This window comes from Bombina bombina, chromosome 2, assembly GCF_027579735.1.
Source record: "Bombina bombina isolate aBomBom1 chromosome 2, aBomBom1.pri, whole genome shotgun sequence".
NCBI classification, from domain to species: domain Eukaryota; kingdom Metazoa; phylum Chordata; class Amphibia; order Anura; family Bombinatoridae; genus Bombina; species Bombina bombina.
In genome coordinates, this window is record NC_069500.1 from 797,260,203 (window position 1) to 797,283,623 (window position 23,421).

The following is a 23,421-nucleotide window of genomic DNA, read 5'->3' on the forward strand; positions in this document are numbered from 1 at the left end:
GACCGCCACAGTGTACAGAACTAGCAGTGCATCATAGAATATTTGAGTCATGGGACTCGATTATAAAATGGAAAAAACACATTTCAAACATTCGCTCACCACTGTTTCCTATACCGAGAAACTTTACCATACAAGGTAGACTTAAGAGAAGAGAGGATTTAACGGACATTATGGGAGGCAAGTACACTGGATGGCTAAAATATTCACAGTTAGCGCATTTTGTACACACCTCACCTTTTAAACATGAGTACATGAGAGAACTTACCCCATTTGAAAGCTACTGCTACACCGAAGGACAGGCAAGACATTCACTGTCTCTAGCCAGGAAAATGATACAAAGTGACCAGTGGTCGAAGCTCCCCTCATACACAGTACACTGGCACACTGAGCTAGAGACTGATATCCAAATAGATGAGTGGAACGTTTTCACACACACAAATAAATCTTCATCTTCCCCCAGGCATTGGAGCTCAATTTTAAAGTTTTGTCACGTTGGTACCTCACCCCGGTGAGATTACAATCTATTTACCCTGACTCGTCAGGGAAGTGCTGGCGGGGATGTGAGACAAGGGGCACCTACCTCCATATGTGGTGGAACTGTCCCAAAGTCCAACCCTTGTGGAGAGCTGTTGAGGGAGTCTTTCGACGGATGCTAGGGGGAGAAATCTCTGTGACACCTAGAGTTGCCCTGTTAAACGACCTGCCAAAATTAGCTTGCAAGCTGAGATTAACTTTACTTCAGATAGGCTTGACAGGTGTTAAATCATTAATAGCATTACACTGGAAAATGCCACACTCACCAACGTTATCACAATGGACAGACAAGGTAACAGATTTACTAATCTTGGAAGAGTATGGCTACACCAAAAGGGGAAGGTTACCAATGTTAGCCGACATGAGATTTTTATGGGAAGAAGAAGTGAACCGTCGTAGCCCGGTCCAAGCAAACACCAATTCTAGCTTTAATGGATGACCAGAGATAGTTGGAGCTCACCCCGCTCCATTTAGTACCCTCCTTTTCTCTTTTCTCATATCTTACTATCAAACTCCCACTTCCCTCTCCCACCTTTTGTGGAGTCTGGAGAAGCCAAAATGAGAGAGTTGGTCATTGCTAGGTTCCCCCGGGGGGGGGGGGGGCACAAGTGGAGAGATGGTGACTTTCCTGAGCTTTGAGCATGTTTCCCTACTGAAAAGAAGCTTATCTAACATTTATTAAAGCAGCTGACAGGTAAAAAAAAAAAAAGAGTCAGTATAAATTGGATGAGAATGTTTTAATACAACTTTAAGGGAGTGTTGAAAATGTTTGCTGCTGTAATCAGTTGGAAAAGAGACTCTTTCTCAGCAGGAGCTTTGGTGACTATGGCCTTTCCGGGGTGGGGGGTGACATATATGGGGTAATATGAGGAATGTGTAAAATGTGATGTTACTGGTTATAGTGTTAAGATGGGAGGGGTTATGCGGTTATGCTGGGGAGAAACCTATTATTAACTAATTCCATTAAATTTTGTCTTGTCTGTGTGGTTAAAAAAAAACAAAAAAAAAACATTGTGAGATATATCACACAATATAATAAATAATGGGACGATATAAGGAACATTATAAAACGACATTGGCATCTATTATTAATGGATGCCAAGATCAGTTCTATTCTAACAGCACAACCACAAATGACAACACGTAGAGCACCTAATCTTTGTGACAGTCTAGTACACAGTTACTATGTCCATCCTTCTCACCAAACCAACTGGTTACAAAAATCTAAGATTGAACCAGGCAGCTATCCTTGCAAACTATGCAAAGCATGCAATCACATTGAGCGTGCTAGATTCTTTGCAGTGAGAAATTGCAGGGTATATAGGATTTGTGACAAGATAACCTGTAGGACTGAGGGACTTGTATATTTAGCAAAATGCAGCTGTTCCCTGTTCTACGTAGGTAAAACGGCACGTCCGCTACATGACAAAGTCCTTGATCATCTTAGAGACATAGAAAAAGAGGTAGATGATTCAAGCATTGCAAGACACTTTAAAATTACCCATAACTCAAATCCTCATGATTTTAAAGTAATAGGCATTGACCGGGTCATATTAGGTATTAGAGGAGGGGACTTGGATAGAATCCTCCTGCAGCATGAAAGTAGGAGGATTTTTAACCTTGATACCCTTAGTCCCATAGGTCTAAACAAAGAATTAAACCTGGGTCATTTCCTCTAGAAGAAATTTAAATAGCAATGCTATTTTCCTCATGTCAATATAATGTTAAAAGGTGTTTCTACATATTAAAGTATTTAGAGCATCTTGAACTTTGTAAGATAATTAATTTTGTTTTATGTATATAGTCTGAATACTGCTGTTGCACTTTGTAATACCATTCTGTTACTTTGTTCTGATTCTAAATAGTTAAGATACATTCAACAATGTTACTACTAATGTCACTCAGCTTTCCTACATAAAGTAGGAACCTATATTCACTGGCATATTTTCCAGAGGGCTATGAACCTGGATCCCCTTTAAAAGGAGGAGTTTTCAATACGAAAGAACAAACGCACAGAAGAAGCCTTTCAGAAGGTGAAATGATTGTTGGCTTACCTCTTACAAAGGAGGATACTTTTGTCCATATCTGGAGAAGGCGTTGGGCTATCTTACCTGACATCTCCGCAATTTTGATAGGCAGGAGCGACCCTGTTGTCTGGCTGTGTTTGAGATCTAGGACAATCCAATCACCTATGGCGCTGGCGGTACACACCATTGGATTCAGCCTATCAACTGCCTCTATTTGTGACAGCCCGTTGTTGGAACAGGCATCGGCTGTAATTCCTGACATCTCCATGGTTAGGATTGGTCAAGTTTCTTACAGGACACTTCAATACACATCACAGAAACCATGGAACAGACCTAAAGGAAATGATTATCCCCTGTCTCTTCCAAGGAGTACTCAACACTGGCACTATAAGAAGAATAGAATTGTGAGGTCAATTCTATTGGCTGATCCAATCAGCCAATCGGATTGAACTTCAATCCGATTGGCTGATTAAATCAACCAATCAGATTTTTCCTACCTTAATTCCGATTGGCTGATAGAATCCTATCAGCCAATCGGAATTCGAGGGACGCCATCTTGGATGACGTCATTTAAAGGAACCTTCATTCATCGTTAGTCATCGGAAAGAAGAGGATTCTCCGCGTCGGATGTCTTGAAGATGGACCCGCTCCGCACCAGATGGATGAAGATAGAAGATGCCGCTTGGATGAAGACTTCTGCTGGATGACCTCTTCTGCCCCGATCATATGAAGACTTCTGGCTGGATCAGATGAAGACTTGTGCCGGTCCGGATGTCCTCTTCTGCCCCATCCGTGCCCGGCTGGCTGAAGACGGCTCAAGGTAGGGTGATCTTCAATGGGGTAGTGTTAGGTTTTTTTAAGGGGGGATTGGGTGGGTTTTAGAGTAGGGGTGTGTGGGTGGTGGGTTATAATGTTGGGGGGGTATTGTATTTGACTTTTTAAAAGGTAAAAGAGCTGATTACTTTGGGGCAATGCCCCGCAAAAAGCCCTTTTATGGGCTGGTAAAAGAGCTGATTACTTTGTAATTTAGTATAGGGTAGGGCATTTTATTATTTCGGGGGGCTTTTTTATTTTATTAGGAGGATTAGATTAGGTGTAATTAGATTAAACATCTTGTAATATTTTTTTATTTTTTGTAATTTAGTGTTTGCATTTTTTGTAATATAGTTTAGTTTATTTAATTGAATTTTATTTTAGATAATTGTAGTTAATTTATTTAATTAATTTATTGATAGTGTAGTGTTAGGTGTATTTGTAATTTAGGTTAGGATTTATTTTACAGGTATTTTTGTAATTATTTTAACTAGGTAGCTATTAAATAGTTATTAACTATTTAATAGCTATTGTACCTAGTTAAAATAAATACAAAGTTGCCTGTAAAATAAATATAAATCCTAAAATAGCTACAATGTAATTATTAGTTATATTGTAGCTATCTTATGGTTTATTTTATAGGTAATTATTTATTTTTAAATAGGAATAATTTATTTAATTATAGTAATTTTATTTAGATTGATTAAAAATAGATTTAATTTAGGGGGTGTTAGGTTTAGGGTTAGACTTAGGTTTAGGGGTTAATACATTTATTATAGTGGCGGCGATGTCCGGACGGCAGATTAGGGGTTAATAATTAATATATAATGCCCTCGACGATGATTCTACACTCTCTCGGGACATGTTGTTGGCACATATATCTGTTATCCCCAAACCTAACAAAGACCCGACTGATTCAGGCAGTTACAGACCTATATCCCTCTTAAACACAGATGTCAAGATCCTGGGTAAGATCCTGGCCACCCGGATTAGGGAGACTTTACACACTTTGGTCCACATGGATCAGGTGGGTTTTGTTCCTGGACGGGAGGCCAGGGACAACACGATTAGAGCAGTAACACTGACATCGTATGCTATACACAATAAAATCCCAGCTGTCCTCATAGCGACAGATGCTGAAAAGGCATTTGACCAAATAAATTAGAAATTCCTCAAAGAAACATTGTTGTCTCAAAGATTTGGCCCCAACATGATAAAGCACATATTTAGTCTATATTCTCACCCCACAGCGATTGTCAAGGCGAACGGAATGTTATCGACACCTTTTTTACATCCATAATGGAACGAGGCAAGGCTGCCCCCTTTCCCCAACACTTTTTATCCTTACAATGGAGGTCCTGGCAGCATACATTAGACTAGATACAAATATAAAAGGAATCCCCATAGGCCCACACAATTTAAAGATAGCTATGTATGCAGACGACATCCTATTCTCTCTTGCGGACCCCCTCTCCAGCATTCCAAATGTACTGAAACAAATAGACACTTTCGGCACCTATTCCAATTTCCTAGTTAACAAACATAAATCGGAAACATTAAATATATCACTATCAAGCATAGTCTTCAACTCTATAAAACACATTTGCCCCCTTAAACTCCAAGACAAGTCCCTGAAGTATCTGGAAATTCAAATCTCCCCCAATATATCACAGCTTTTTGATGAGAACTACCTGGCGCTTTCCCGTAAAATGCAGATAGACTTCAATAATTGGGCAGCAAAACCGATCACTTGGTGGGGTAGGTGTCAGTGTGTGAAAATGACTGTCTTGCTCAGGATCTTGTATGTGTTTCAAGCATTCCCAATCCCAGTACCTAAATGGTTTATAGCTCAAATACAAAACATATTAATCTATTTATCTGGGGTAAAATTAAACCCAGGGTAAACAGAGACAGCTTATATAGAACACAGGAGGCGGGGGGGGGGTTAGGCTTGCCCTGTATCTCTGACTATTTAGATGCAATAACATTACAAAGGGTCATTGACTGGCACATATCTGTAGATTCCAAAGCATGGGTAGCGATCGACTCGAATATCCTTAAAGTCCCAGACGTGGGAGCCCTGTGTTGGGTCCCTAGGGAACTTCGACCGCCACAGTGTACAGAACTGGCAGTGCATCATAGAATATTTGAGTCATGGGACTCGATTATAAAATGGAAAAAACACATTTCAAACATTCGCTCACCACTGTTTCCTATACCGAGAAACGTCGAGTTGATTGGGGGTTTAGATAGAGGTCAGACGAGACTGAGAGAGTGGGATTACACCACGCCACTAAGAGACTTTACCATACAAGGTAGACTTAAGAGAAGAGAGGACTTAATGGACATTATGGGAGGCAAGTACACTGGATGGCTAAAATATTCACAGTTAGCACATTTTGTACACACCTCACCTTTCAAACATGAGTACATGAGAGAACTTACCCCATTTGAAAGCTACTGTTACACCGAAGGACAGGCAAGACATTCACTGTCTCTAGCCAGGAAAATGATACAAAGTGACCAGTGGTCGAAGCTCCCCTCATACACAGTACACTGGCACACTGAGCTAGAGACTGATATCCAAATAGATGAGTGGAAAGTTTTCACACACACAAAGAAATCTTCATCTTCCCCCAGGCATTGGAGCTCAATTTTAAAGTTTTGTCACGTTGGTACCTCACCCCGGTGAGATTACAATCTATTTACCCTGACTCGTCAGGGAAGTGCTGGCGGGGATGTGAGACAAGGGGCACCTACCTCCATATGTGGTGGAACTGTCCCAAAGTCCAACCCTTGTGGAGAGCTGTTGAGGGAGTCTTTCGACGGATGCTAGGGGGAGAAATCTCTGTGACACCTAGAGTTGCCCTGTTAAACGACCTGCCAAAATTAGCTTGCAAGCTGAGATTAACTTTACTTCAGATAGGCTTGACAGGTGTTAAATCATTAATAGCATTACACTGGAAAATGCCACACTCACCAACGTTATCACAATGGACAGACAAGGTAACAGATTTACTAATCTTGGAAGAGTATGGCTACACCAAAAGGGGAAGGTTACCAATGTTAGCCGACATGAGATTTTTATGGGAAGAAGAAGTGAACCGTCGTAGCCCGGTCCAAGCAAACACCAATTCTAGCTTTAATGGATGACCAGAGATAGTTGGAGCTCGCCCCGCTCCATTTAGTACCCTCCTTTTCTCTTTTCTCATATCTTACTATCAAACTCCGACTTCCCTCTCCCACCTTTTGTGGAGTCTGGAGAAGCCAAAATGAGAGAGTTGGTCATTGCTAGGTTCCCCTGGGGGGGAGGGGGGGCACAAGTGGAGAGATGGTGACTTTCCTGAGCTTTGAGCATGTTTCCCTACTGAAAAGAAGCTTATCTAACATTTATTAAAGCAGCTGACAGGTAAAAAAAAAAAAAAAAAAGAGTCAGTATAAATTGGATGAGAATGTTTTAATACAACTTTAAGGGAGTGTTGAAAATGTTTGCTGCTGTAATCAGTTGGAAAAGAGACTCTTTCTCAGCAGGAGCTTTGGTGACTATGGCCTTTCGGGGTGGGGGGTGACATATATGGGGTAATATGAGGAATGTGTAAAATGTGATGTTACTGGTTATAGTGTTAAGATGGGAGGGGTTATGCGGTTATGCTGGGGAGAAACCTATTATTAACTAATTCCATTAAATTTTGTCTTGTCTGTGTGGTTAAAAAAAAACAAAAAAAACACATTGTGAGATATATCACACAATATAATAAATAATGGGACGATATAAGGAACATTATAAAACAACATTGGCATCTATTATTAATGGATGCCAAGATCAGTTCTATTCTAACAGCACAACCACAAATGACAACACGTAGAGCACCTAATCTTTGTGACAGTCTAGTACACAGTTACTATGTCCATCCTTCTCACCAAACCAACTGGTTACAAAAATCTAAGATTGAACCAGGCAGCTATCCTTGCAAACTATGCAAAGCATGCAATCACATTGAGCGTGCTAGATTCTTTGCAGTGAGAAATTGCAGGGTATATAGGATTTGTGACAAGATAACCTGTAGGACTGAGGGACTTGTATATTTAGCAAAATGCAGCTGTTCCCTGTTCTACGTAGGTAAAACGGCACGTCCGCTACATGACAAAGTCCTTGATCATCTTAGAGACATAGAAAAAGAGGTAGATGATTCAAGCATTGCAAGACACTTTAAAATTACCCATAACTCAAATCCTCATGATTTTAAAGTAATAGGCATTGACCGGGTCATATTAGGTATTAGAGGAGGGGACTTGGATAGAATCCTCCTGCAGCATGAAAGTAGGAGGATTTTTAACCTTGATACCCTTAGTCCCATAGGTCTAAACAAAGAATTAAACCTGGGTCATTTCCTCTAGAAGAAATTTAAATAGCAATGCTATTTTCCTCATGTCAATATAATGTTAAAAGGTGTTTCTACATATTAAAGTATTTAGAGCATCTTGAACTTTGTAAGATAATTAATTTTGTTTTATGTATATAGTCTGAATACTGCTGTTGCACTTTGTAATACCATTCTGTTACTTTGTTCTGATTCTAAATAGTTAAGATACATTCAACAATGTTACTACTAATGTCACTCAGCTTTCCTACATAAAGTAGGAACCTATATTCACTGGCATATTTTCCAGAGGGCTATGAACCTGGATCCCCTTTAAAAGGAGGAATTTTCAATACGAAAGAACAAACGCACAGAAGAAGCCTTTCAGAAGGTGAAATGATTGTTGGCTTACCTCTTACAAAGGAGGATACTTTTGTCCATATCTGGAGAAGGCGTTGGGCTATCTTACCTGACATCTCCTCAATTTTGATAGGCAGGAGCGACCCTGTTGACAATCCAATCACCTATGGCGCTGGCGGTACACACCATTGGATTCAGCCTATCAACTGCCTCTATTTGTGACAGCCCGTTGTTGGAACAGGCATCGGCTGTAATTCCTGACATCTCCATGGTTAGGATTGGTCAAGTTTCTTACAGGACACTTCAATACACACCACAGAAACCATGGAACAGACCTAAAGGAAATGATTATCCCCTGTCTCTTCCAAGGAGTACTCAACACTGGCACTATAAGAAGAATAGAATTGTGAGGTCAATTCTATTAGCTGATCCAATCAGCCAATCGGATTGAACTTCAATCCGATTGGCTGATTAAATCAACCAATCAGATTTTTCCTACCTTAATTCCGATTGGCTGATAGAATCCTATCAGCCAATCGGAATTCGAGGGACGCCATCTTGGATGACGTCATTTAAAGGAACCTTCATTCATCGTTAGTCATCAGAAAGAAGAGGATTCTCCGCTTCAGATGTCTTGAAGATGGACCCGCTCCGCACCAGATGGATGAAGATAGAAGATGCCGCTTGGATGAAGACTTCTGCTGGATGACCTCTTCTGCCCCGATCAGATGAAGACTTCTGGCTGGATCAGATGAAGACTTGTGCCGGTCCGGATGTCCTCTTCTGCCCCATCGGTGCCCGGCTGGCTGAAGACGGCTCAACGTAGGGTGATCTTCAATGGGGTAGTGTTAGGTTTTTTTAAGGGGGGATTGGGTGGGTTTTAGAGTAGGGGTGTGTGGGTGGTGGGTTATAATGTTGGGGGGATATTGTATTTGACTTTTTAAAAGGTAAAAGAGCTGATTACTTTGGGGCAATGCCCCGCAAAAAGCCCTTTTAATTTTAAAGCCCTTTGTAATTTAGTATTGGGTAGGGCATTTTATTATTTTGGGGGGCTTTTTTATTTTATTAGGAGGATTAGATTAGGTGTAATTAGATTAAACGTCTTGTAATATTTTTTTATTTTTTTGTAATTTAGTGTTTGCTTTTTTTGTAATATAGTTTAGTTTATTTAATTGAATTTTATTTTAGATAATTGTAGTTAGTTTATTTAATTAATTTATTGATAGTGTAGTGTTAGGTGTATTTGTAATTTAGGTTAGGATTTATTTTACAGGTATTTTTGTAATTATTTTAACTAGGTAGCTATTAAATAGTTATTAACTATTTAATAGCTATTGTACCTAGTTAAAATAAATACAAAGTTGCCTGTAAAATAAATATAAATCCTAAAATAGCTACAATGTAATTATTAGTTATATTGTAGCTATCTTATGGTTTATTTTATAGGTAATTATTTATTTTTAAATAGGAATAATTTATTTAATTATAGTAATTTTATTTAGATTGATTAAAAATAGATTTAATTTAGGGGGTGTTAGGTTTAGGGTTAGACTTAGGTTTAGGGGTTAATACATTTATTATAGTGGCGGCGATGTCCGGTCGGGAGATTAGGGGTTAATAATTGTAGTTAGGTGGCGGCGACGTTGGGGGGGGGGGCAAATTAGGGGTTAATAAATATAATGTAGGTGCAGGCGATGTTGGGGGCAGCAGATTAGGGGTTCATAAGTATAATGTAGGTGGCGGCGGTTTACGGAGCAGCAGATTAGGGGTTAATAATATTATGCAGGTGTTGGCGATGTCGGGGGGGGGGCAGATTAGGGGTTAATAAGTGTAAGATTAGGGGTGTTTAGACTCGGGGTTCATGTTAGGGTGTTAGGTGTAGACTTAGAAAGTGTTTCCCGATAGGAAACAATGGGGCTACGTTAAGAGCTGAACGCTGCTTTTTTGCAGGTGTTAGGTTTTTTACTGACAAAATTTGTAATCTAGCCAAATGTTTTTTCAACATTCACTAGAAATGCCTCAGACTCATATTTCTTGCATTAGGGAGACTAAATAACAATCAACAAATATATCTCAAAGTAATTTAAACTTTAAAATAACACTTTCACTATATATATGAAATGTATAAAGAAAAACATATTTAATATGTAGTAAATATATTTTGAGCTATATTGGGCTAGATTATGAGTGGCGCACTGTTTCACATGAGTGATATCAGATGTATTGTGGCTGTTTGGGCGTATTACAAGTTGAAAGTAAATGTGAACGTTTGAGGGCAGTTGCAATTTATGCTTGTTGGTTTAGCGTGTCGGGTTAGCAAGCTTACAGCTTACTTCTAATGCAGATTATGTGATAAATTGCACGCCACTCGTAATCTATCTTGTTTTACAGTATAAGATTTGGTTATATACCATGCAGCCTAATAACAAGGTCATTGCTTAGAGTAGGTGCATAAACAACTAAGAAAATAAATTCACTGGTGAACTATAAAATAAGTTCCTCCCTTAGAATGTATTAAAATGTTCCTCCCTTAAAAAATTATTTTGCGGTTCTTAATATAAAATTATTTAAAAATATTTGACATGCATTTATCATATAATGAAAATGTTTTATTGGGGGAGTTAAGCTAAGTCATATGTTTTTCATAGATTAATCCTTTGATCACCACGGCAACAACATCACTTCACAGGGCTATAACTTTATGGAAAAAGTTCATGCTGGGTTTGGTCCTTTTTTCATGCATTGTTCTAAGTATTTGTTTTTATAATTGTACAAATGTTATCCCATTTAAATATATACATTTTATATTTATTAATTATTGGTACTTTGTCAATAATTTTGGAGTCTTATACACAAGACATATCATCTACATTGGGTGAACCAGACTGCTGGAGTGTAATGAGCTGGGTCACTAAGATACCCTAGTATGTGGTTTAAAGGGACACTGAACCTAAATTTTTTCTTTCGTGATTCAGATAGAGCAGTGCTTCCCAAACTGTGTTTCGTGACACGTTAGTGTGTCGGCGGCAGTGTGTAGGTGTGTCCCTGATTTAGCACTAATTTCTTTTAAGTTTACATTTTTTAACATTTTTTTTTGGTTTCCGACTTTCCGCTTGCCTGCTACGCATATCACATGGTTGACACGTGATTGATACCTAGTGGGTCACAGATCATCTTAACCTATTGACGCAGCTCAGTAGGAACTGAAACTATTCCCATTGGCGGCTTTGGCGGGACATTGGCTCCTGACTGCACATCTAGTCTCCTCAATCGGCTCGTGACTGCATGTGTAGTCAATAAGTGGGACAGCAGTCTGTTTGCAGTGAGGGCACTAGTTAGTTGGACTCGCAGAGCTCTGAGGGCAGCAGCTTAAACGCTGAGCAGAAGTCAAAGTGATTTGTTTTTTTGCAGCTAGCTCCCAGTAGTGCATTGCTGCTTCTGCTCTTGATATATGCATAGGAAGTGGAAGCTTAAAAATGCTTGATGATGAAATGCGAGTGTCTTTACCTAATATTCCACCAAATATTTAGAAACAGTGTTTATCCCATCAACCTCATACATCCCATTAAAATAGTAAGTAGCTATTGGTGTTATTAAACTTTTTAAAATTCTTGCACATACTTACATACTATTATTATTATTATCGGTTATTTGTAGAGCGCCAACATATTCCGCAGCGCTATAAACAAATGCAGAGTACAACAAAACAATTATAGGGATCACATGGGTAGAGGGCCCTGCCAAGAGTTGCACTGTTGTAGTCAGCTCTTAAGAAGGTGATCTACAAACAGCTGGACTCTTAGGCTTACATGCTAAGGGGGTTCAGGGGATAGCAATGGAGGAGAGGAACTGGTATAAAGAAAGGTTAGTGTAAGTTGTATGCATCCCTGAACAGTAGAGTTTTTAGGGAGCGCTTGAAGTTTTCAAAACTAGGGGAGAGTCTTGTGGAGTGAGGCAGAGAGTTCCATATGATGGGAGCCAGTCTGGAGAAGTCCTGTAAACGGGAGTGTGATGAGGTAACAAGAGAGGAGGAGGGTAGGAGGAGAGTAGGAGGTCATGAGCAGAGCGAAGGGGACGGGAGGTAGAGTATCTGGAGACAAGGTCTGAGATATAGGGGGGGGCAGTGCAGTTGAGAGTTTTGTATGTAAGAGTGAGAATTTTGTGTTTAATCCTAGAGGCAAAAGGAAGCCAGTGAAGGGATTGGCAGAGAGGCACAGCAGATGAAGAGTTACATGTAAGGAAGATGAGCCTGGCAGAGGCATTCATTATGGATTTTAAAGGAGCTAGGCGGCAGGTGAGGAGACCAGAGAGAACAGAGTTGCAGTAATCGAGGTGGGAAAGAATGAGAGAGTGAATGAAAATCTTAGTTGTGTCTTGTGTAAGGAAATGTCTAATTTTAGCAATGTCTTTAAGGTGGAAGCGGCAGGCTTTAGCCAAGGACTGAATGTGAGGAGTGAAAGAAAGATCTGAGTCAAGTGTGACCCCGAGACATCGGGCATGCAGGGTAGGGGTAATGATGAAGTTGTTGACAGTTATAGAGAGATTGGGGGTGGAGATTTTGGAAGAAGGTGGGAAAATAAGGAGATAAGTTTTGGAGAGATTTAGCTTGAGGTAGTGAGAGGACATCCAGTTGGAGATGTGAGAAAGACAGTTAGTGGCACAGGAAGGAGATAGGTCTGGTGCAGAGAAGTAGATTTGGGTGTCATCAGCATACAAATGATATTGGAAACTGTGGGACTTTATTAGGGAACCTAGTGATGATGTGTAGATTGAGAAGAAAAGGGGACCAAGGACAGAGCCTTGCGGTACTCCGACAGAAAGTGGTAACGGGGCAGAGGAGGCCCCAGAGAAGGCTATACTATGACTTGTAAATACATTTCGTTATTATATAATTTATGTATGGGTCCATGTCTCTTAAAACAAGTTAGTTTAACCTCCTGTTTGCTAGTACAACGGAATTACTGCGTCGCAAAATGATGTCTAAAAAGTGTGTCACCAACATGAAAAGTTATGAAAGCTATGAGATAGAGCATGCAATTTTAAGCAACTTTCTAATTTACTCCTATTATCAATTTTTCTTTGTTCTCTTGCTATCTTTATCTGAAAAAGAAAGCTATTTTTATGTTCAGATTCGGGACAGCACTTTTTTTATTGGTATATGAATTTATCCACCAATCAGCAAGAACAACCCAGGTTGTTCACCAAAAATGGGCTAGCATCTAAACTTACATTCTTGCATTTCAAATAAAGATACCAAGAGAATGAAGAAAATTTGATAATAGGAGTAAATTAGATAGTTGCTTAAAATTGCATGCTCTATCTGAATCACGAAAGAAAAAAATGTGGGTTCAGTGTCCCTTTAAGCACTTAGATGTTATACATAAAAGATGCCCTTTTTTCTTTGTTTGTCTTTAGAGTTTTATTTTCATATCTGAAACTGAAAGGAGCAGCCGTTGCAGGAGTGCAATGCGCTGAGACACTGAGAGATCTCCGCATGTTCGTCTAGGCATAATCGATGCCAGTTCATATTGTGAGTATATTTCTTTCTGATCTCATTAAGAAATTATAATATTGGATACACTAGGAGGAACCCTTCTTTCCCACTTCTTGTTGGAAAAAAACATGCTGGGTTTGATCCCTTTTTCAAACCCACTATACAAAAGGCTCATGAAAATCCTTATTTTAAAATTAAAATCCCTAATTTTTAAAAGATTAGCTCCTCCAGCTAATTTTTAATTTAATAACTATCGGCTAGATTACGAGTTTTGCGGTGAGCTGAAAAAGCAGCGTTAACAGGTCCTAACGCTGCTTTTTCACTACCGCTGATATTATGAGTCTTGCCGGTTTAGGGGCACCGCACACTTTTTTGGCCTTACCGCAAACCGACTTACGTAAACTTTGTAAAGTCTTTTTTCTATGGGACTTCCATAGTGCTGGTATTACAAGTCTGTCCTGGGAGGCCAGAAATTGAGCGGTACACCCTACCCCATAAAGATTCGTAACGCATTCTAAAGTCAGTAGTTAGGAGTTTTACACTACAACGCTGTAGCATAAAACTCATAACTAAAGTGCTAAAAAGTACACTAACACCCATAAACTACCTATTAACCCCTAAACCGAGGCCCTCCCGCATCGCAAACACTATAATAAAATTTTTAACCTCTAATCTGCTGCTCCGGACTTCGCCGCCACTAGAATAAACATATTAACCCCTAAACTGCCGCACTCCCGCTTTGCAAACACTAGTTAAATAATATTAACCCCTAATCTGCTGCCCCTAACATCGCCGCAACCTACATTATATTTATTAACCCCTAATCTGCCGCCCCTAACATCACCACAACCGACATTATAATTATTAACCCCTAATCTGCCACCCAAAACATCGCCGCTACCTACCTACATTTATTAACCCCTAATTTGCAGCCCCCAACGTCGCCACCACTATTCTAAATGTATTAACTCTTTAAACCTGTCTAACCCTAACACCCCCTAACTTAAATATAATTTAAATAAATCTAAATAAATATTACTATCATTAACTAAATAATTCCTATTTAAAACTAAATACTGACCTATAAAATAAACCCTAAGCTAGCTACAATATAACTAATAGTTACATTGTATCTAGTTTAGGGTTTATTTTTATTTTACAGGCAAGTTTGTATTTATTTTAACTAGGTAGAATTGTTAATAAATAGTTATTAACTATTTAATAACTACCTAGCTAAAATAAATTCAAATTTACCTGTAAAATAAAACCTAACACTACCTTACACTAACACCTAACACTACACTACAATTAAATCAATTCCCTAAATTAAATACAATTAAATAAATTGAATTAAATGAGCTAAATCACAAAAAAACCCACTAAATTACAGAAAAAAAAATAAAAATTACAAGATATTTAAACTAATTACACCTAATCTAATAGCCCTATCAAAATAAAAAAAAATCCCCCCAAAATAAAAAAAACCCTAGCCTAAACTAAACAATCAATAGTCCTTAAAAGGGCCTTTTGTGGGTCATTGCCCAAAAAAATCAGCTCTTTTACCTGTAAAAAAAAATAATACAAACAACCCCCCCAACAGTAAAACCCACCACCCACACAACCAACCCCCCAAATAAAATACTAGCTAAAAAAACCTAAGCTCCCCATTGCCCTGAAAAGGGCATTTGGATTGGCATTGCCCTTAAAAGTACATTTAGCTCTATTGCAGGCCCAAAGCCCTATCCTAAAAAATAAACCCACCCAATACACCCTTAAAAAAAATATTAACACTAACCCCTGAAGATTCACTTACTGGGAGAAGTCTTCATCCAAGCGGCAAGGTATCCTCAAGGAAGCCGGCAGAAGTGGTCCTCCAGATGGGCAGAAGTGGTCCTCCAGACAGGCAGAAGTCTTCATCCAGACGGCATCTTCTATTTCATCATTCCAGCGCGGAGCGGGTCCATCTTCAAGACATCCAACCCGGAGCATCCTCTTCTACCGACAGACTAATGACAAATGAAGGTACCTTTAAATGACGTCATCCAAGATGGCGTCCCTTAGAATCCGATTATTAACCCCTAATCTACCGCCCCAACATCGCCGCCACCTACCTACATTTATTAACCCTTAATCTGCTGCCCCCAATGTCGCCGCCACTATTCTAAATTTATTAACCCTTTAAACCTAAGTCTAAGCCTAACCCTAACACCCCCTAACTTAAATATAATTTAAATTAATCTAAATAAATATTACTATCATTAAAGGGACAGTCTAGGGCAAAATAAACTTTCATGATTCAGATAGAGCATGCAATTTTAAACAATTTTCCAATTTACTTTTATCACTAATTTTGCTTTGTTCTCTTGGTATTCTTAGTTGAAAGCTTAACCTAGGAGGTTCATATGCTAATTTCATAGGCCTAGATTTGGAGTTTGGCGGTAGCCGTGAAAACCAGCGTTAGAGGCTCCTAACGCTGGTTTTAGGCTACCTCCGGTATTTGGAGTCACTCAAAAAAGGGTCTAACGCTCACTTTTCAGCCGCGACTTTTCCATACCGCAGATCCCCTTACGTCATTTGCGTATCCTATCTTTTCAATGGGATCTTTCTAACTCCGGTATTTAGAGTCGTGTCTGAAGTGAGCGTTAGAAATCTAACGACAAAACTCCAGCCGCAGAAAAAAGTCAGTAGTTAAGAGCTTTCTGGGCTAACGCCGGTTCATAAAGCTCTTAACTACTGTACTCTAAAGTACACTAACACCCATAAACTACCTATGTACCCCTAAACCGAGGCCCCCCCACATCGCCGCCACTCGATTTAATTTTTTTAACCCCTAATCTGCCGACCCCTAATCTGCCGACCGCCACCTACGTTATCCTTATGTACCCCTAATCTGCTGCCCTAACATCGCCGAGCCCTAAATTATATTTATTAACCCCTAACCTGCCCCCCACAACGTCGCAGCCAGCTACCTACAATAATTAACCCCTAATCTGCCGACCGCAAAGAGCCGCCACCTACATTATAGCTATGTACCCCTAATCTGCTGCCCCTAACACCACCGACCCCTATATTATATTTATTAACCCCTAATCTGCCCCCCTCAACGTCGCCTCCACCTGCCTACACTTATTAACCCCTAATCTGCCGAGCTGACCTGAGCGCTACTATAATAAAGTTATTAACCCCTAATCCGCCGCACTAACCCTATAATAAATAGTATTAACCCCTAATCTGCCCTCCCTAACATCGCCGACACCTAACTTCAATTATTAACCCCTAATCTGCCGACTCGAGCTCACAGCTATTCTAATAAATGTATTAACCCCTAAAGCTAAGTCTAACCCTAACACTAATACCCCCCTAAATTAAATATAATTTTAATCTAACGAAATTAATTAACTCTTATTAAATAAATTATTCCTATTTAAAGCAAAATACTTACCTGTAAAATAAACCCTAATATAGCTACAATATAAATTATATTTATATTATAGCTATTTTAGGATTAATATTTATTTTACAGGTAACTTTGTATTTATTTTAACCAGGTACAATAGCTATTAAATAGTTAAGAACTATTTAATAGCTAAAATAGTTAAAATAATTACAAATTTTCCTGTAAAATAAATCCTAACCTAAGTTACAATTAAACCTAACACTACACTATCAATAAATTAATTAAATAAAATACCTACAATTGCCTACAATTAAACCTAACACTACACTATCAATAAATTAATTAAGTACAATACCTACATATAACTACAATGAAATAAACTAACTAAAGTACAAAAAATAAAAAAGAACTAAGTTACAAAAAATAAAAAAATATTTACAAACATAAGAAAAATATTACAACAATTTTAAACTAATTACACCTACTCTAAGCCCCCTAATAAAATAACAAAGCCCCCCAAAATAAAAAAATGCCCTACCCTATTCTAGATTACTAAAGTTCAAAGCTCTTTTACCTTACCAGCCCTGAACAGGGCCCTTTGCGGGGCATGCCCCAAGAAGTTCAGCTCTTTTGCCTGTAAAAAAAAACATACAATACCCCCCCCCAACATTACAACCCACCACCCACATACCCCTAATCTAACCCAAACCCCCCTTAAATAAACCTAACACTAAGCCCCTGAAGATCTCCCTACCTTGAGTTGTCTTCACCCAGCCGAGCCAAATTCTTCATCCAAGCGGAGCAAGAAGAGGTCCTCCATCCGGTAGAAGTCTTCATCCAAGCAGTTCAGAAGAGGTCTTCCATCCGATTGAAGTCTTCATCCAAGCGGGATCTTCTATCATCATCCATCCGGAGCGGAGCAGCAGGATCCTGAAGACCTCCAACGCGGAACATCCATCCTGGCCGACGACTGAACGACGAATGACGGTTCCTTTAAATGACGTCATCCAAGATGGCGTCCCTCAAATTCCGATTGGCTGATAGGATTCTATCAGCCAATCGGAATTAAGGTAGGAATATTCTGATTGGCTGATGGAATCAGCCAATCAGAATCAAGTTCAATCCGATTGGCTGATCCAATCAGCCAATTATATTGATCTTGATTCTGATTGGCTGATTCCATCAGCCAATCAGAATATTCCTACCTTAACCCCTTAATGACCGGACCATTTTTCAATTTTCTTACCCTTAATGACAATGGCTATTTTTACATTTCTGCTGTGTTTGTGTTTAGCTGTAATTTTCCTCTTACTCATTTACTGTACCCACACATATTATATACCGTTTTTCTCGCCATTAAATGGACTTTCTAAAGATACCATTATTTTCATCATGTCTTATAATTTACTACAAAAAAAATAATAAAATATGAGGAAAAAATGGAAAAAAACACACTTTTTCTAACTTTGACCCCCAAAATCTGTTACACATCTACAATCACCAAAAAACACCCATGCTAAATAGTTTCTACATTTTTTCCTGAGTTTAGAAATACCCAATGTTTACATGTTCTTAGCTTTTTTTGCAAGTTATAGGGCCATAAATACAAGTAGCACTTCGCTATTTCCAAACCACTTTTTTTCAAAATTAGCGCTAGTTACATTGGAACCCTGATATCTGTCAGGAATACCTGAATATCCCTTGACATGTATATATTTTTTGTTAGAAGACAACCGAAAGTATTGATCTAGGCACATTTTGGTATATTTTATGCCACCATTTCACCGCCAAATGCGAGCAAATAAAAAAAAAACTTTACATTTTTCACAATTTTAGGTTTCTCACTGAAATTATTTACAAACAGCTTGTGCTATTATGGCACGAATTGTTGTAAAAGCTTCTTTGGGATCCCCTTTGTTTAGAAATAGCAGACTTATATGGCTTTGGCATTGCTTTTTGGTAATTAGAAGTCCGCTAAATGCTGCTGCGCACCACACGTAAATTATGCCCAGCAGTGAAGGGGTTAATTAGGTAGGTTGTAGGGAGCTTGCAGGGTTAATTTTAGCTTTAGGGTAGAGATCAGCCTCCCACCTGACACATCCCATCCCCTGATCCCTCCCAAACAGCTTTCTTCCCTCCCCCACCCCACAAATGTCCCCGCCATCTTAAGTACTGGCAGAAAGTCTGTCAGTACTAAATAAAAGGAGTTTTTTTTTTTTTATAAAAAAAATAAAATATTTTAGCTGTGATGAACTCCTGCCTTAGCCCAACGTCCATGATCCCCCCCCCAGCTCTCTTACCCTCCCCCCTATCTAATTGCAGCCATCTTGGGTACTGGCAATTTGCCCCAAAAACAAAAGTATTTTTTGCTCTTTTGCTTTTTTTTATGTTTTCTGTAGTGTAGCAGCCCCCCACAATACCCCTATCCCCCTCCCAGATCCTTTTATATTATTTTTTTAAAAAATCTTTCCCCCCCCCCTCTTCCCTCCTCATTGGTGTCAGTGCCCAGCTAATGCGCGCCCCCCGCACGCTCCCGGCACCCGGCGTGCACATTGCACTTCTAGGAACCGGATGCCGGGTAGCGATGGGCCGCCCACCCGCCTCCCTGTTACGCTCCCACCCACCAACGAACCAGCACCATCGCTACCGGTGCAGAGAGGGCCACAGAGTGGCTCTCTCTGCATCGGAGTCTTCTAAAAAGGTATTGCAGGATGCCTCCATATGGAGGCATCACTGCAATACCCTGAGAGCTGCTGGAAGCGATTGCGATCGCTTCCAGCACTCTCTTAGACAACTGACGTACCAGGTACGTCCATTGTCATTAACTGCTTGTTAATGCATGACGTACCTGGTACGTCAGTTGTCATTAAAGGACCCTTATGCACTCATATATATGTAGACTGTATGAATAGATGGCATGTTGTTTTATTAATGTGGTCCAATGCAGTGTCTAAACGTAAGTTCAATCATTGTAAACTTTTAAAATGTTACTCACATTTTGAGTTTGTCCGTCGCCATAACTCTCCGCCCTCATGGAATGAGAGAGCTAAGTAGGAGGTTTTTACTCTGACGCATCAGCCAGAGACCAATCCGGATGTTTATTCAAATTGGTTAGTTGAAGCTTCCCCCTGCAATTGCGCATGCTTTATTTCTTACGTGCACGCCTCTAGCGTGCATGGCATACTTTTGTGCATGCGCATTCTCATAGACAGTCTGACACGCTCGTGCACTGTTCCGCGATATGAACCACATATATATAACCACAAGATATATGAACCACAAGAATGATAACATAATTTGTAATCTGTAATCCTACTTTTGTGATATCAAAGTGGAATGAGCTGATTCATTTTATTTACATATATAAAAAGCTCATTTATTGCGCTAATAATGATCCAAAAAAGACTGGGTGAAAAGTGATTGGAGAGGAGGTCAAGAATTTTTTCCTCTACATGCACGAACGAAGGTGAATTCCAAGTGCCAAAAATAAAAGCCTCTGTGTGTGCAGAATTGTAGATCGACTGACACGATGTGACAGAAGCAGTGGGTGTAATGCATGTAAATGAAGTGCAGCGTTTTAATATATACACCTACCTTTCATTACTTATATATAAAAAGTATGTGTACATATAAAAACGCTGCACTTCATTTACATGCATTACACCAACTGCTTCTGTCACATTGTGTCAGTCGATCTACAATTCTGCACACACAGAGGCTTTTTTTTTTTGGCACTTGGCATTCACATTCGTTTGTGCATGTAGAGGAAAAAAAATATTGACCTCCTCTCTCCAATCACTTTTCACTCAGTCTTTCTTTGATCATTATTAGCGCAATAAATGAGCTTTGTATATATGTAAATAAAATGAATCAGCTCATTCCACTTTTATATCACAAAAGTAGGATTACACATTACAAATTATGTTATCACTAGTACTAAAGCCTGTGTACACGGGCCATTTTTTTCAGAACAGCGGTCCCACCCCTTGCTCTCTCCCCCCTTTCTTTTGCTCTCTCTTCCCCCCTCTCTTTTGCTTTCTTTCCCCCCTCTCTTTTGCTTTCTCTCCCCCCTCTCCTTTGTTCTCTCTCTCCCCTCTTTTGCTCTCTCTCTCCCCTCTTTTGCTCTCTCTCTCCCCTCTTTGGCTCTCTCCATCCTTTCTTTTGCTCTCTCTCCCCCCTCTTTGGCTCTCCCCCCCCTTTAGCTCTCCCCACCCTCTTTGGCTCCCCCCCCTCTTTGGCTCTCCCCCCCCCCTCTTTGGCTCTCTCCCCTCTTTTGCTCTCTCTCCTCTTTGGCTCTCTCTCTCCCCTCTTTGGCTCCCCCCCCCTTTGGCTCTCTCTCCCCCCCTCTTTGGCTCTCTCTCCCCCCTCTTTGGCTCTCTCTCCCCCCTCTTTGGCTCTCTCTCCTCTTTCGCTCTCTCTCTCCCCCCTCTTTGGCTCTCCCCTCCCCTTTGGCTCCCCCCTCCCCTTTGGCTCCCCCCCTCTTTGGCTCTCCCCCCCCCCTCTTTTTCTCTCCCCTCCCCTCTTTGGCTCTCTCCCCCCTCTTTTGTTCTCTCCCCCCCCTCTTTGGCGCTCTCCCCCCCTCTTTGGCTCTCTCCCCCCCCTCTTTGGCTCTCCCCCCCTCTTTGGCTCTGCCCCCCCCCCTCTTTGGCTCTCTCTCCCCCCTCTTTGTCTCTCTCTTTGGCTCTCTTTCCTCTTTGGCTCTCTCTCTCCCCCCTCTTTGGCTCTCCCCTCCTTTAGCTCTCCCCCCCCCTTTGGCTCTCCCCCCCCCTCTTTGGCTCTCTCTCCCCCCTCTTTGGCTCTCTCTCCCCCCTCTTTGGCTCTCTCTCCTTTTTGGCTCTTTTTCCTCTTTGGCTCTCTCTCTCCCCCCTCTTTGGCTCTCCCCCCCTTCTCTTTGGCTCTCTCTCCCCCCCCCCCCTTCTCTTTCGCTCTCTCTCCCACCCCCCTTCTCTTTGGCTCTCTGCCCCCCCCTTCTCTTTGGCTCTCTGCCCCCCCCTTCTCTTTGGCTCTCTGCCCCCCCCTTCTCTTTGGCTCTCTGCCCCCCCCTTCTCTTTGGCTCTCTGCCCCCCCTTCTCTTTTGCTCTCTGCCCCCCCTTCTCTTTGGCTCTCTGCCCCCCCTTCTCTTTGGCTCTCTGCCCCCACCTTCTCTTTGGCTCTCTGCCCCCCTCTTCTCTTTGGCTCTCTGCCCCCCCCCTTCTCTTTGGCTCTCTGCCCCCCCCCTTCTCTTTGGCTCTCTGCCCCTCACCCTCCTGCTCCCTCTCTGGCTCTGTCTTCGCGGGACCCCGCCCGGCCACGCCCCATCGCGGCAACACCCGCCTGGCCACGCCCCTCGCGCCGCCCGGCCACGCCCCTCGCGACGCCCGGCCACGCCCCTCGCGACGTTTCCGTCGGCCACAAACAGCTGTGAGGTCTGGGGAGCGCGTTGCCGCTTCTCACGCAGCAGACCTCACAGCTGTTGAGTAGCTTGCGCTCCCTATCTCACAGCTGCTTGTATGCTGTGTACCTAAGGCCAAGTGTTTGTCTGTACTGCGCATGACGGCTTCAGACAAACACTTGTCTTTTATAATATAGGATTCTTGTGGTATATATATGTGAATCGAAAATAAAAATCTATATGACTGTGTACATGTATGTCTGAATAAAAAATAAACACACATTACACAGTAAAATGAGTATATGCTTGTGGCATCTGTAACTATCCACCAATAGCATGCTACCTCCCAATTTCCCTATGAGTTGTTCCTGTTCCACCCAACCCATAAAATAATTGTGTCCCTCTGTATCTTATGGCCCTGCCCCCTATAGCCTCTCTTTGTCATTGTTAGTGCCATGAATTTTTAAAGTGCCATTGTGTGTGCGTGTATGTGTGTATGTATGTATGTATGTATGTATGTATGTATGTAGATGAGCATATGTATGAGTGTATGTATGCTTGTATAATTACATGTGTATATGAGTTTGTGTGTGTGTGTATGTATGTGTGTGTGTGTGTTTTTGTGTATTTTGATGTGTTTATAAGTGTGTGTCTGTTTGTGTATGTATGTATGTATGTATATATGTATGTATGTATGTATGTATGTATGTAGATGAGTGTATGTATGAGTGTATGTATGCTTGTATAATTACATGTGTGTATGAGTTTGTGTGTGTGTGTGGATTTCCCCAATGAGTTGTTCCTATTCCACCCAACCCATGAAATAATAATGTCCCTCTGTATCTTGTGGCCCTGCCCCCTATAGCCTCTCTTTGTCATTGTTAGTGCCATGAATTTTTAAAGTGCCATTGTGTGTGCGTGTATGTGTGTATGTATGTACGTATGTATGTATGTATGTATGTAGATGAGCGTATGTATGAGTGTATGTATGCTTGTATAATTACATGTGTATATGAGAATGTGTGTGTGTGTGTTTTTGTGTATTTTGATGTGTTTATAAGTGT